The 14,806-nt window shown below is 39.8% G+C and overlaps 1 pseudogene; it reads left to right on the top strand.

Moving 5' to 3' along the window:
• Positions 1-13,083: 13,083 nt before the first annotated feature.
• On the top strand, positions 13,084-13,255 carry LOC136327699 (U2 spliceosomal RNA; annotated as a pseudogene).
• Positions 13,256-14,806: the final 1,551 nt, after the last annotated feature.

Raw genomic sequence — 14,806 nt, 5'->3', positions numbered from 1 at the left:
TTCTCCTCCTATTTTATTTCTTCCTTCGTTTTTCTCTTTTTCTTATTTTTTCCTTTCTATTCGTTTTTTCTTTTCTCATTTTACTTTCCTCCCATATAATCCTCAATCACGAACAAATTAGTCAATTTGGGACTCAAGGCTTTTTTTTGGTTTTATTTCTCTTTTTTGCTTTTGTTTTTATTTTTTTTCTCTTGTTTGTTTATTTTTGTGGCATTTTGGGTCCTCCCAACCCAAGGGCTCCATTGTATTTAGTCTTCGCTCCACTTAATACAACAGATTTTTACTTATTATTTTTATTTTTTCTTCTTTATTATTCTTTTTTGGTCCTTTTTTCTGATTCCCTCTTATCCCTCTCATTATATCTCTTAGTTGACCATCACTTACAAGCAAATCATCTTATGCTTGTCTAAGATTTTCTTCCTTTTTTTTTTTTTTTTTTTTGCATTTAGTAGGTCTCTACTCCCTTTTTTTGCCCCTTGAACTCTTCACCCCAAATCAGGCCCTCCATTATAGGCACGATATTTCCCTGAGGAGGGGAGAGGAGGGAAAGAGAAGAGAGAAAAAAGGGGGAAATAATAAATTATTACTGTTTTTTTTTGTGGGGTGTTTTACCCTTTTTTTTTTTTCTTTTTACTCTTTATTAATTCTAATTAGTGCTATCAATAAGACCACCCTCAGATGCCGATAAGAAAGAGGAAATCGAATATTATGGATACAAAAGAAAGAGAGGTAACACAAATAGATGTGGGAAAATCTATGGAGAAAAGACTTAACATATTGGAAGCCTTGGAGCTAAATGACAGAGAATTTAAACTAGAAATCTTAAAAATACTCAGAGATATACAAGAAAACACAGAAAGGCAATATAGGGAGATCAGAAAACAACTCAATGAACACAAAGAATATATTACCAAGGAAATTGAAACTATAAAAACAAATCAAACAGAAATGAAAAACTCAATTCACGAGCTGAAAAACGAGGTAACAAGCTTAGCTAACAGAACAGCCCAGATTGAAGATAGGATTAGTGAAATAGAAGACAAACAACTTGAGGCACAACAGAGAGAAGAAGAAAGAGACTCAAAAATAATAAAAAATGAGAAAGCCCTACAGGAATTGTCTGACTCCATCAGAAAGAATAACATAAGAATAATAGGTATATCAGAGGGAGAAGAGAAAGAAAATGGAATGGAGAATATACTCAAACAAAAAATAGACAAGAACTTCCCAAGCCTGTGGAAGGAACTAAAGCCTCAAATTCAAGAAGCAAACAGAACACCAAGTTTTCTTAACCCCAACAAACCCACTCCAAGGCACATCATAATAAAGATGACACAAACCAATGACAAAGAAAAAATTCTCAAGGCAGCCAGGGAAAAGAAGAGTACAACATATAAAGGAAGGCCTATTAGATTATCATCAGATTTCTCAGCAGAAACTCTACAAGCTAGAAGAGAGTGGACCCCAATATTTAAAGCCCTGAAAGAGAGGAACTTTCAGCCAAGAATACTATACCCATCAAAGCTATCCTTCAAGTATGAAGGAGATATAAAAACATTCACAAATACAGAAAAGATGAGAGAATTTATCAACAGAAAGCCCCCACTCCAGGAAATACTAAGGGGGGTTTTCCAACCAGATTCAAAGAACAAAAGAAAACAACACCACAAGTAACAGCTCCACCAAGAACACAATAAAACCAAACTTAAACTGTGACAACAAAGGAAAAAAAGGGGGGAGAGGATGGAGATTAACAGTAGCAAAGGATGATGAAGTGCAGAAATACTTATAAGATAGGGTACTACAATGAATATGGTAGGTACCCTTTTCATTACTTAATGGTAACCACCCTTAAAAAAACCACCACAAAAACACTTGACTTAAAAAAGGTAGCAACAGAGGAAAGAAGTATGGAACACAAACAAACAAAAACAAATGATAGAGAAACAAAAGAGAAGAATCAAACTAGATACAAAACTAACAGAAAGCAATTTATAAAATGGCAGTAGGGAACCCACAAGTGTCAATAATTACACTAAATGTAAATGGATTAAACTTACCAATAAAAAGACACAGAGTAGCAGAATGGATTAAAAAAGAAAATCCAACTATATGCTGCCTACAAGAAACACATCTAAGCAACAAGGATAAAAACAAATTCAAAGTGAAAGGCTGGAAAACAATACTCCAAGCAAACAACACCCAAAAAAAAGCAGGCGTAGCAATACTCATATCTAATAATGCTGACTACAAGACAGAAAAAGTACTCAGAGACAAAAATGGTCATTTCATAATGATTAAGGGGAAGTTGAATCAAGAAGACATAACAATCCTTAATATATATGCACCAAACCAAAGAGCACCAAAATATATAAGACAGCTACTTATTGACCTTAAAACAAAAACTAACAAAAATACAATCATACTTGGAGACCTCAATACACCGCTGACGGCTCTAGATCGGTCATCCAAACAGAGAATCAACAAACACATAGTGGCCTTAAACGAAATACTAGAACACCTGGATATGATAGACATCTACAGGACACTTCATCCCAAAGCGACAGAGTATACATTTTTCTCTAGTGTACATGGAACATTCTCAAGAATTGACCATATGTTGGGCCACAAAGACAATATCAGCAAATTTAGAAAAATTGAAATTGTACCAAGCATATTTTCTGATCATAAAGCCTTGAAACTAGAATTCAACTGCAAAAAAGAGGGGGGAAAACCCACAAAAATGTGGAAACGAAACAACATACTTCTAAAAAATGAATGGGTCAAAGAAGAAATAAGCGCAGAAATCGAAAGATATATACAGACAAATGAAAATGAAAATACGACATATCAGAATCTCTGGGATGCAGCAAAAGCAGTAATAAGAGGAAAGTTCATATCACTTCAGGCCTATATGAACAAACAAGAGAGAGCCGAAGTAAACCACTTAACTTCACACCTTAAGGAACTAGAAAAAGAAGAACAAAGACAACCCAAAACCAGCCGAAGAAAGGAGATAATAAAAATCAGAGCAGAAATAAATGAAATAGAGAACAGAAAAACTATAGAAAAAATCAATAAAACAAGGAGCTGGTTCTTTGAAAAGATCAACAAAATTGACAAACCCTTGGCAAGACTCACCAAGGAAAAAAGACACAGGACTCAAATAAATAAAATCCAAAATGAAAGAGGAGAGATCACCACAGACATCATAGAAATACAAAGAATTATTGTAGAATACTATGAAAAATTATATGCCACCAAATACAACAACCTAGAAGAAATGGATAAATTCCTAGAACAATACAACCTTCCTAGACTGAGTCATGAAGAAGCAGAAAGCCTAAACAGACCAATCAGCAGGGAGGAAATAGAAAAAACTATTAAAAATCTCCCCAAAAATAAAAGTCCAGGCCCAGATGGTTATACTAGTGAATTCTATCAAACATTCAAAGAAGACTTGGTTCCTATTCTACTCAAAGTCTTCCAAAAAATTGAAGAAGAAGCAATACTTCCAAACACATTTTATGAGGCCAACATAACCCTCATACCAAAACCTGGCAAGGATGGCACAAAGAAAGAAAACTACAGACCAATATCTCTAATGAATACAGATGCTAAAATACTAAACAAAATACTGGCAAACCGAATACAACAACATATTAAAAAAATAATACATCATGATCAAGTGGGATTCATCCCAGAATCTCAAGGATGGTTCAACATACGCAAAACGGTTAACGTAATACACCATATCAACAAAACAAAGAACAAAAACCACATGATCTTATCAATAGATGCAGAAAAGGCTTTTGATAAAATACAACACAATTTTATGTTTAAGACTCTCAACAAAATGGGTATAGAAGGAAAATATCTCAACATGATAAAGGCCATATATGATAAACCATCAGCCAACATCCTATTAAACGGCATAAAACTGAGGACTTTCTACCTTAAATCAGGAACAAGACAGGGTTGTCCACTCTCTCCACTCTTATTCAACGTGGTGCTAGAAGTTCTGGCCAGAGCAATCAGACAAGACAAAGAAATAAAAGGCATCCATATCGGAAAAGAAGAAGTAAAGCTATCACTCTTTGCTGATGATATGATCCTATACATCGAAAACCCGAAGGACTCCACAAAAAGATTATTAGAAACAATAAACCAATACAGTAAGGTCGCAGGATACAAAATTAACATACAAAAGTCCATAGCCTTTCTATATGCCAACAATGAAATATTAGAAAACGAACTCAAAAAAATAATCCCCTTTACGATTGCAACAAAAAAAATAAAATACCTAGGAATAAACATAACAAAGAACGTAAAGGACCTATATAATGAAAATTACAAAGCATTGTTAAGGGAAATCGAAAAAGATACAATGAGATGGAAAAATATTCCTTGTTCTTGGATAGGAAGAATAAATATAATCAAAATGGCCATATTACCCAAAGCAATATACAAATTTAATGCAATTCCCATCAAAATCCCTATGAGATTTTTTAAAGAAATGGAACAAAAAATCATCAGATTTATATGGAACTATAAAAAACCCCGAATAGCCAAAACAATCCTAAGGAAAAAGAATGAAGCTGGGGGCATTACAATACCTGACTTTAAACTATATTATAGGGCCACGATAATCAAAACAGCATGGTATTGGCAGAAAAATAGACACTCAGACCAATGGAACAGAATAGAAAGCCCAGAAATAAAACCACATATATATGGTCAAATAATCTTTGATAAAGGGGCCAACAACACACAATGGAGAAAAGAAAGCCTCTTCAACAAATGGTGTTGGGAAAACTGGAAAGCCACATGCAAAAGAATGAAACTCGACTACAGCCTGTCCCCGTGTACTAAAATTAATTCAAAATGGATCAAAGACCTAAATATAAGACCTGAAACAATAAAGTACATAGAAGAAGACATAGGTACTAAAATCATGGACCTGGGTTTTAAAGAACATTTTATGAACTTGACTCCAATGGCAAGAGAAGTGAAGGCAAAGATAAATGAATGGGACTACATCAGAATTAAAAGTTTTTGCTCAGCAAGAGAAACTGATATCAAAATAAACAGACAGCCAACTATATGGGAACTGATATTTTCAAACGACAGCTCAGATAAGGGCCTAATATCCAAAATTTACAAAGAACTCATAAAACTCAACAACAAACAAACAAGCAATCCAATAAAAAAATGGGAAGAGGACATGAACAGACACTTCTCCCAGGAAGAGATACAAATGGCCAACAGATATATGAAAAGATGCTCAGCTTCATTAGTTATTAGAGAAATGCAAATCAAAACTACAATGAGATACCACCTCACCCCTGTTAGATTAGCTATTATCAACAAGACGGGTAATAGCAAATGTTGGAGAGGCTGTGGAGAAAAGGGAACCCTCATTCACTGTTGGTGGGACTGTAAAGTAGTACAACCATTATGGAGGAAAGTATGGTGGTTCTTCAAAAAACTGCAAATAGAACTACCTTATGACCCAGCAATCCCTCTACTGGGTATATACCCCAAAACCTCAGAAACATTGATACGTGAAGACACATGTAGCCCCATGTTCATTGCAGCACTGTTCACAGTGGCCAAGACATGGAAACAACCAAAAAGCCCTTCAATAGAAGACTGGATAAAGAAGATGTGGCACATATACACTATGGAATACTACTCAGCCATAAGAAATGATGACATCAGATCATTTACAGCAAAATGGTGGGATCTTGATAACATTATAAGGAGTGAAATAAGTAAATCAGAAAAAAACAAGAACTACATGATTCCATACATTGGTGGAACATAAAAATGAGACTAAGAGACATGGACAAGAGTGTGGTGGTTACCAAGGGTGGGGGGGGAGGGAGGACATGGGAGGGAGGGAGGGAGAGAGTTAGGGGGAGGGGGAGGGGCACAGAGAACTAGATAGAGGGTGACGGAGGACAATCTGACTTTGGGCGAGGGGTTTGCAACATAATTTGATGACAAAATAACCTAGACATGTTTTCTTTGAATATATGTACCCTGATTTATTAATGTCATCCCATTACCATTAATAAAAATTTATTAAAAAAAAAAAAAAAAAAAAAGAAAGAGAAAGAGAAGGGAGAGAGATCTATTTTATTCTGTTCCCATCTGAAACAAACTCACAAAAGGTCACTCACTCCCTGTTCTCTGCTGGTTTGGGTCTGTTGGAGCACGTTGTACAATGATCGCAAGGTCCCGCACACTTTCCTCAGAGGGGCAGAGTCACAGCTCTTGAATAACACTGCTCAAGTTTGCTGACAGTGCAATTTACATCTGGCTTTGTTTTCAAGCTAGGATCTTTAATTAAAAATTGTATTTAGAGCCACTATAGTTGTGACAACATAATCATTTTTAGCTAGACCAGCAGAGGTGGATTAAGGTGAGTTGAGACCCCAGGTGCAGAAGAAAATATCGGGCCCCTTACATTAGAATAAAGTGTAAAATTTGTGTTTTGCAGGGCCCTTCAGAAGTCGGGGCCCAGGGCGTGCCAGGTGTGCCCGTCATTAAATCCACCTCTGTAGACAGGATATATTGGAGAGAGCGCTGGGAAGCTGGGGTCTGGGGTCCAGCTTGGTTTTCAAGTTGCCTCTAGATCTTGGGAGAATCTCAACTTCTCTGAGCTTCTTTGTACCCAGCTTTGAAATCAGGGCTTGGCAGATTATTTTGAGGATTCCTTCACATTTGGACTTGCTGCTCTATGAATGAAAATTTGCTCCAGATTTTAAAGGCTCAATTGGGTGACAAATAATTGAGATGATTCCTGGAATGGTGTCCTCATTGGTGCAGTATTTCCCTAACCATCTTTCCAGTCCTTCACCTGGCTCACTGTGCGGTCACAGGCCCTGCCATAGAGGGTGCCACATGGCACAGCACAGGCTGCAGCTCTGACTGCCTGCGAAATAAATATTTCTGAGGAGGGACACCTCACCCACCAGGACACCCCTGGTGACAACTCACATTCAAGCACTGGCAAGGTGGTATGTATTATAAGTTTTCTAGGGCTGCCTTAACAGAGTACCACAGGCTGGGCGGCTTAGACAACAGATGCTTATTTTCTCACAGTTTGGAGGCTGTAGGCCCAAGATTAAAGTGTCAGCAGGGCTGGTTTCTTCTGAGACCTGTATCCTTGGTTTGTAGATGGGATGCCTTTTTGCTGTGTCCTCAGATGGCCTTTTCTCTAATTGCCCATTCCGGTTGTCTCTTCCTCCCCCCCCCCGAACTGTTTCTTTATGTGCCCTGACCGAGGATCGAACTGGCAAACTGTAATTCTGGATGATGCTCTTCTTTTTTTTTTTTTTTTTTTTTTGTATTTTTCTGAAGCTGGAAATGGGGAGAGACAGTCAGACAGACTCCTGCATGTGCCCGACCGGGATCCACCCGGCACACCCACCAGGGGGCGATGCTCTGCCCACCAGGGGGCGATGCTCTGCCCCTCCGGGGCGTCGATCTGCGGCGACCAGAGCCACTCTAGTGCCTGGGGCAGAGGCCAAGGAGCCATCCCCAGCGCCCGGGCCATCTTTGCTCCAATGGAGCCTTGGCTGCGGGAGGGGAAGAGAGAGACAGAGAGGAAGGGGGGGGTGGAGAAGCAAATGGGCACTTCTCCTGTGTGCCCTGGCCGGGAATCGAACCCGGGTCCCCCGCACGCCAGGCCGACGCTCTGGATGATGCTCTTCTAACCAACTGAGTTATGTAGCCAGGGGATTAAGTCACACATTTGAAACTGTGCCCTTCTAAGTCTTCCTTTTTTAATAAGGACACCAATCACATTGGATGAGCCTACGCATATGACCTCATTTAACCTTAATCACCTCTTTAGAGGTCCTATCTCCAAATATAGTCATATTCTGCAGTGCTGGAGGTTAGGAATTCAACACAGGACTTTGAGGAGGGCACACCCCAGCCCCCGTGCCCTCGTGGTTCCAGAGCTCCCTGGAGACCAGCCGAGGTCCATTCTCCCTCTGCAGAGACCTGCTGCCTTCACTGCCCCCTCAGGGTCCATACCAGGCACTCCTCAGGAAACTTCCTGCATCCAAATATCTGTCACAGACTTTGTTTCCTGGGGAGCTGGTCCTAGGATGTGCCCTCCACTTGCTTCACTTCTCTCTGAGGAAGATGACTTTGGCACCATAACAAAGTGCTGTCTTTCTAAGTACAGCTTCCACAGAATGCGTATTGCCCAACACAGAGAGAGGCCACCAGTGGAAGAGCATTGTGGAGGTCAGTGGTCTGGCCAGGTGGTCTCCAAGGCCCCTTCTCTCTTCTAACTAGAAGAACTTCTCTCTTCTAACTCACTGTCATCTGATAGCTCTTCCTTAAATCGTCAAAGGGCACAGGGGCCCAAATAGAAATAAAAGTTATACATTCTGTTGTTCTGAAAAAGTCCAATCATAGCTCTTTGCCCAACTTCCCAGTGGCCCAAAACAGTTTCACCATTTCCCTGCCTACCCTTCGTGTACAAACTAAGAAAGAATTACAGATCATAGAAATCACAGAAATGAAAATTACAACAAAGTGAATTTAATTGCGGTTTATTCATTTTTCTTTTAGTGATTATTTTATTGATCTTAGAGAGAGGAAGGGAGAGAGTGGGACAGAGACAGGAACATCTGTCCCTGTATGTGCCCTGACTGGGGATTGAACTGGCAACCTCTATGCTTTGGGACAAAGCTCCAACTAACCTGAGCTATCCAACCAGGGCAAGATTTACTCTTGATTGAGCATTTATTTTTTGCGGGGCACTCTACCATGGGGGACAGAGAAAAAAAAAAAGAGAGAAAAAACAAACCTTTGTTTTAAAGTCATTACAAAGCAGATGAGAGGTGAGCTATATTCAGTCTGAAACTTGTCATTGTCACAGGAGATGTGCCTAGAAGGAGGCCATTGGCCACTGTAGGGAGAACCTGATGGTAGAGTCCCTGTCTCTGGAAATCTAGATCCTGAGACCATGGGTAGCCCCGGCCACGGGGATCTCTCTCTCTCTCTCCCCCTCTCTTTACCTGGTTAAAGATCTCTAGTAATTCATCCTGATTTTGCAAGATGTGACTTTGTGGGAGAGGCAGAAGACTGGGTCTCCCTCCTGCTACCTGACACCAAGCTTTCCCACACTAATTTTGGTGCAACTGGTGGACTGGGGACCTCTTCTAAATGGTCTGAAAAGCCTTTGAGCTCTTTAGAAACAGATACGGAGTTGTCTGCAATATTAATTCAAAAAGGGTAACGCATTTCTCAGTTGTTCTGTTCATCCCAGCAACTGCTATTGTTTACAGAACCCATGGCCTTAACAAAAAGTTAGTATATTTATGTCTGTGTTGTTTCCTCTAAGAGTCCAATATATTTCCTTAAGGAAAAAAAAATTACATTGAACCAAAAATGTAACCTACATAACGAGCACAGGAAATTCTAAAAAATGTAGAAGAAAACCTCTCAGAAGTAGTTGGGAGGAAGTGGTGGGACTGTACTGTTGGGTCTGCTCCTGCCTCCACTGCCTCTGGGTGGGGCCATGGCAGAGCAGGGTGCGTCTGTCTCCACACTCCTCTGGAGTGCTACCTGCACTGAAATGTCACAGGAGAATTACCACCCTGCAGAACTTGGTAGAAAGTCTAATGGAAGACCACAAGGAGCCTCAGCACAAATTCTGAGACAGCTTAGAAGCCAGAGCTCAGAGCTCGCACTGGCAAGACCAGCCTGTGTGGATCACTATCATTTTTTGGGGGTTTGCTCAAGGCTCAAGGCTCTGGAACAGAGGATGTTCGAAAAGTCCACTGGAGGTTTCACGTGGGGACCAAGAGAGATTTGGGCTGAGCTGGACTCTATACTCTGAAATCAGTTGAAAACCTACAGAGATTCCACATAGACTGCCCTCTCTCCAGGATTTCCTAAAGCAACCCCATCCTGGCCTGGGATTCAGGCTCTGATTTAGATCGCAAACCCAAGACCGCCTGGTCGGTCAAGTATTAGTAGGTTCAGGACCCTCCTTGGGCACATGGGACTGATTAGATCTTTTCAATCCATGTGCACTAGTCTAGAACATTCCCTAGGTAGTTGCTAGGTAGTGTTTGGATCTTTGCTTAGAATGCACTTAGCCCAGACCTACTAAGTACTCAGCTGAAGATAATGTCAAAATGCATTTGGTTCTTTTATATGGCTTATATTTGTCTGTATGTCCTCTGTTATTTGGAGTTATTTTCTTTCATTCATTTTTGGAAACTGAACCCATTTGAACCTCTAGGGGAAAGTTAACTCTTTTCTGTATTTTGTAATTCTTCTGTGAGAAAGACTGAGTGTAGTCCATTCACCCCATGATACATAATAAAAATGCACTGCATCCATATGTCAGAGTTGTCTTCCAAAGATCATACCCAACCATCATCTTTTTTATTTTTTTAAATGTGTATTTCATTGATTCTAGAGAGAGGAAGAAAGAGAGCAGGAGAGAGACAGGAACATCTGTATATGCTCTGACTGGGGATTGAACCGGCAAACTGAGTGCTTCAGGACGATGCTCTAACCAACCAAGCTATCTGGCCAGGGCATCTTTTTTATTTTATAGACATAAATGGACATGTATATAAGTACACACATGAGACCAGATTAATATGCATGCATAAAGATGTAGATATTAAATATGTGTTATACATACTGCTCACAAAATTTAGGGGATATTTTATCGCTTCATATGATATCCCCTAATTTTTGTGAGCAGTAGATATGAAACTGTAGTATTAATATTGTGTATGTGGATATATATGAACATTGATGGATAAATATGAGGGGATGTGCCTGTGTGTATGTTATATGTAATTGTAAACCTTAAGTAAAGTATAATATACGAACATTAATGTCAATTGTATCCAAGATACAAAAAAATTGTGCTTATGACAGAACATGGAACTCTTTTAATACTGAATTCAAAACTATCAATGTCTTCAATTGCTATTTTAAGCTGCATTTGAAGAAATTTGAAGAAATGGACCACTATTTGTGTGAGCTCCCTGCATGAACGTTTCTCTGAGATCCACTTCTCCCCCTAGACCTTAGGATTATTTTTTACCACCCCAGAATGTGGATCTCTAGCCTGTCTGAGAGGAGAAGCTATTTTGCACTTCCCCAAGCCTGTGCATTCTGCTCTTGAGGTACAAGGTAGAGGTGATAGAGACAATATTGCTGTGTCTAGGGGTAGGGGGCTCTGACAGCTACACTGCCTGGGGTTTCCTGCAAAAGGAGTAGAGAGGCAGATGGGATGGGATGGAGCCCGACGATGACCCCAACCTTTCACTTTCCATGGCAGGTGATTGGGGGGGGGGCGGTTCTCACCTACCTTGGGCAGTGTGGTGCTGGACCTAGAGTATTTGACACCAAGACTAGTGTCCTCTACAAGACAAAATTATTTTCACTACTGATCCAGTAGTGACCATTTTTCTTTCCATTGAAAAGAATACAATTTTATTTTAAAGATATTATTAAATTTCTGTAATTATTTTAGGTGTGAACTTACGCTTGTGCTTACCAGACAAAAATCTTGCACTTCTCTGTTGGCACTGTTTTGCTCGCTTACATTTTAAATACAAAGGAAAATTCCAAGTGGTCGTATAAAAGGGGCAGAACTGAAGTAACTCAAGTTCTGTTTCTTCATCTTGAACATCTGTGCTAACTGTGCTTTATTTAGAATCTGCTCTTGAAACACAATAACATGTTGTACCATAGGGCTGGAGACAAGGAATAGGCCCAAAGTGAACTTGAACTAGTCCACAGTGTTATCAATTTATTCCCCAAATGTCTGCATGTATGTGAGTCCAGGTATGTTGGGAAAACTGGGGATTGACCTAATTAACATCCATAAAGAAAGCAATGATTGTGGAGGAATAAGTATTTCAAGTGTGTGCATTTGACGCTTACATATACATTAGTAAAGCTCACTTATACCTACAGAAACTGTAGAAAATCTAGACCTCTAGAACTTTCCAGGGAGGTAAATTTAGTTTAGAGTGGCTGCTGCACACTCATAGAAAGTAGATTGACTTTTAGTTGGTTTTGTTATTAACTTTTTTGTCCTACCAATAACGCAGGCTTTATTACCTATACCTGTCTGTCATTCCCTCTTGCCTTCGTAATGGAAAGAAAAAGGAATCCAAACTAAAAATATCTAGACTTAACATTAGTCCATGTCCTTGAGAAATTGACCAAAATTGTTGTGGCTCACTTTGCCTACCTATCAAATGAAAATAACAGCACCTTTCCACTGACCTCCAATTGTTATAAAGAATCCATAAATATAGAGCCTGTGATGTCTATACAAATATGTTTGTATGACCAGCTCTTGAACTTGTGATTTGCCATGGAAGAGCCTGGCTGTGAGGATCCCCTGTGAGTTGCCTTGGTGCTCTGCCTCCTCACGCTGTCTGGCCCTGGTCCCTTGCCTGCTTCCTAAACATCGTGCAGGCATTTTTCCAGGTTCTGGCTTTGACTTTTTGCTTTCCTCACCCTCCCCATTTCTGCCTTTTTTTTTGCCTTCTCTCTCTCTCCTGAGTTTATCTGCTTTCTGCTTTCACTTGTACTAATTAGCTCAACAGTAGTCACCAAATCCACCCTTGCCAATGTCAGGTTAGCATTTCCAACAGCCTTCTGTCTTCTGTCTGCTCAGAAACCATGTCTAAACTGAACCTATGATCTTTCTCCTTTCCCTCTACAAATGCATCCTCCTCTGGGTCTCATGCTTTTACAACCTCTGCTATGTCTTTCTGTAACCCAAACTTGAAGCCAAGAGGTGACTTGACTCTCTTCTTACCCTCCCTCACATCCAACAGAAATGAGGCAGCGGGGCAAAGGGCTTGGACATCGGGGCATCAGAGTCAGCTAACTTGGATCCTGGCTCTAGTTTATACTAGTTGCCAGACCTTGAGCAAGTTTCTTAACCATCTATGAATCCTGGATTCCCTAGGTGGGTTTTGACCCATGCTCTTCCACCCCCTGAAAAACAAACTCACAGAGTCAAAATTTATTTGCATTATTGTGTTGTTTTTTTAATTATTTTTTTGTATCACTTCTCGACCTTTTAGCTAAGGTCAAGTGTAGTATCTATTCTTATCAGTTTAATAATTTTTATTTGTGGTAAAATACACACAACATAGTTTTTGCCATCTTAACCATTTTTAAGTGTACAGTTCTGTGATAAGTGCATTCCCATTATTATGCAACCATCACCACCATCCATTCCAGGACTTTTTTGTCTTGCAAAACTAACACTCTGACCCCATAAAACAAAAATAACCCAATTACTCCCTCCCCTCAATTTCTGGCAACCATTATTCTACTTTCTGTCTCTGTGACTTTGACCACTCTCAGTAATTCACATAAGTGGGATCTTCTATTTGTCCTTTGTGTCTGGTTTATTTCACTTAGCACAATGTCTTCAAGCATCATTCATGTTGTAGCATGTGTCGGAATGTCCTTCCTTTTCAAGATTGAATAATATTTCCATGTATGTATCTCCCACATTTTACTAATCCATCTGTCAGTGGACATTTGGGTTGCTTCCACCTTTAGCTATTGTGAATAATGATGCTATACATGGGTGCACAAATATCTTCTTGAGACCCAGCCTTCAATTCTTTGGGGATATACCTAGAAGTGGGCTTGCTGGACAATGTGGTAATTTTATGTTTCATTTTTTGAAAACCATACTGTTTTCCACAGCCACTTCACATTCCTTTACATTCCTGCCAACAGTGCACAGGGGTTCTGATTTTCCACACCCTCACCAACACTTGTTATTTTTTGTTGGCTTTTTATTTCTTTTGCTATAAGTTTTTTAACAGATGAGGAATTAAGTAGGGTTTTAGTCAGTGTTTCTCTAACCCAAGGCGGACTTGAGCGTGAGCTTTCAGGCGAGCGCCTGTGTGCACTGCCCTCTTACCTCACAGGAGTGCCTCTTGCAGGTGGACCCCCCCCCCCCCCCCGCTGACGAGCCATGGGGAGAGAGTTGTAGGGGGAGAGGACCTTCCTACCCCTCAACCCACAGCGTGTGGGAGAACTTAAGGCATACCCATTGTGATATTCTCATTCTGTGGGTTCAAATGACAATTTAAATGAAAGAACTACAGTTATTCACATTTTTCCCACGTTTTTAGTCTTTCAATCACAACCTAATAAAAATCAATTCAAAGTCTGATTGAAACATGACATTTTTAGTTAAGAAAATGCTCTTGGTCAAAAACCAGATATTTATTGGTGATGCTAGTGAATGCAATAGTCTATTATCAGCTTCCTACAGATCTCCTCAAAGCCATTCTCAGACATTAGGGAAGCAATCTTCACAAGGGCCACTTCCCTGGCTATACTGCCTGCTGTGATATGAGTCATGCCTTTTGTCTTGTGCCTGGAATTTGGGGATGTTTATGCAAAATTGCTGTAAATACTAGTCACAATTCCTCTTTTCACAAGGTTTTAATTTCAGAAAAAAATGAGTGTATATCACGTACAAACATCATATCACTTCCAGTTCCATTGTCAACTGGAAATCTTCCCTCTGCTGTCTTACTGGAGATAATTTAAAGGCTTCGGAGAACAGTGTATCCCAGAAACCATCCAGAAACAGTTTCTGGGTTGCCACCGATAGTATTAAAACACATATTTGCATCAACTGTACCAACCTCACCTTAGCAGGCTGAAAGTGGTGTCTTAAATTAAGAAATAAATGCTAATAAAAAGGCCAAATATCTTTTTCAATGCAGTCAGGCACCATGAGTTTGTGCATAATATC

This window comes from Saccopteryx bilineata, chromosome 2, assembly GCF_036850765.1.
Source record: "Saccopteryx bilineata isolate mSacBil1 chromosome 2, mSacBil1_pri_phased_curated, whole genome shotgun sequence".
Taxonomy (NCBI): domain Eukaryota; kingdom Metazoa; phylum Chordata; class Mammalia; order Chiroptera; family Emballonuridae; genus Saccopteryx; species Saccopteryx bilineata.
Note: the sequence above shows the minus strand (reverse complement) of the source record. Positions and strands in the feature narration are given on the sequence as shown.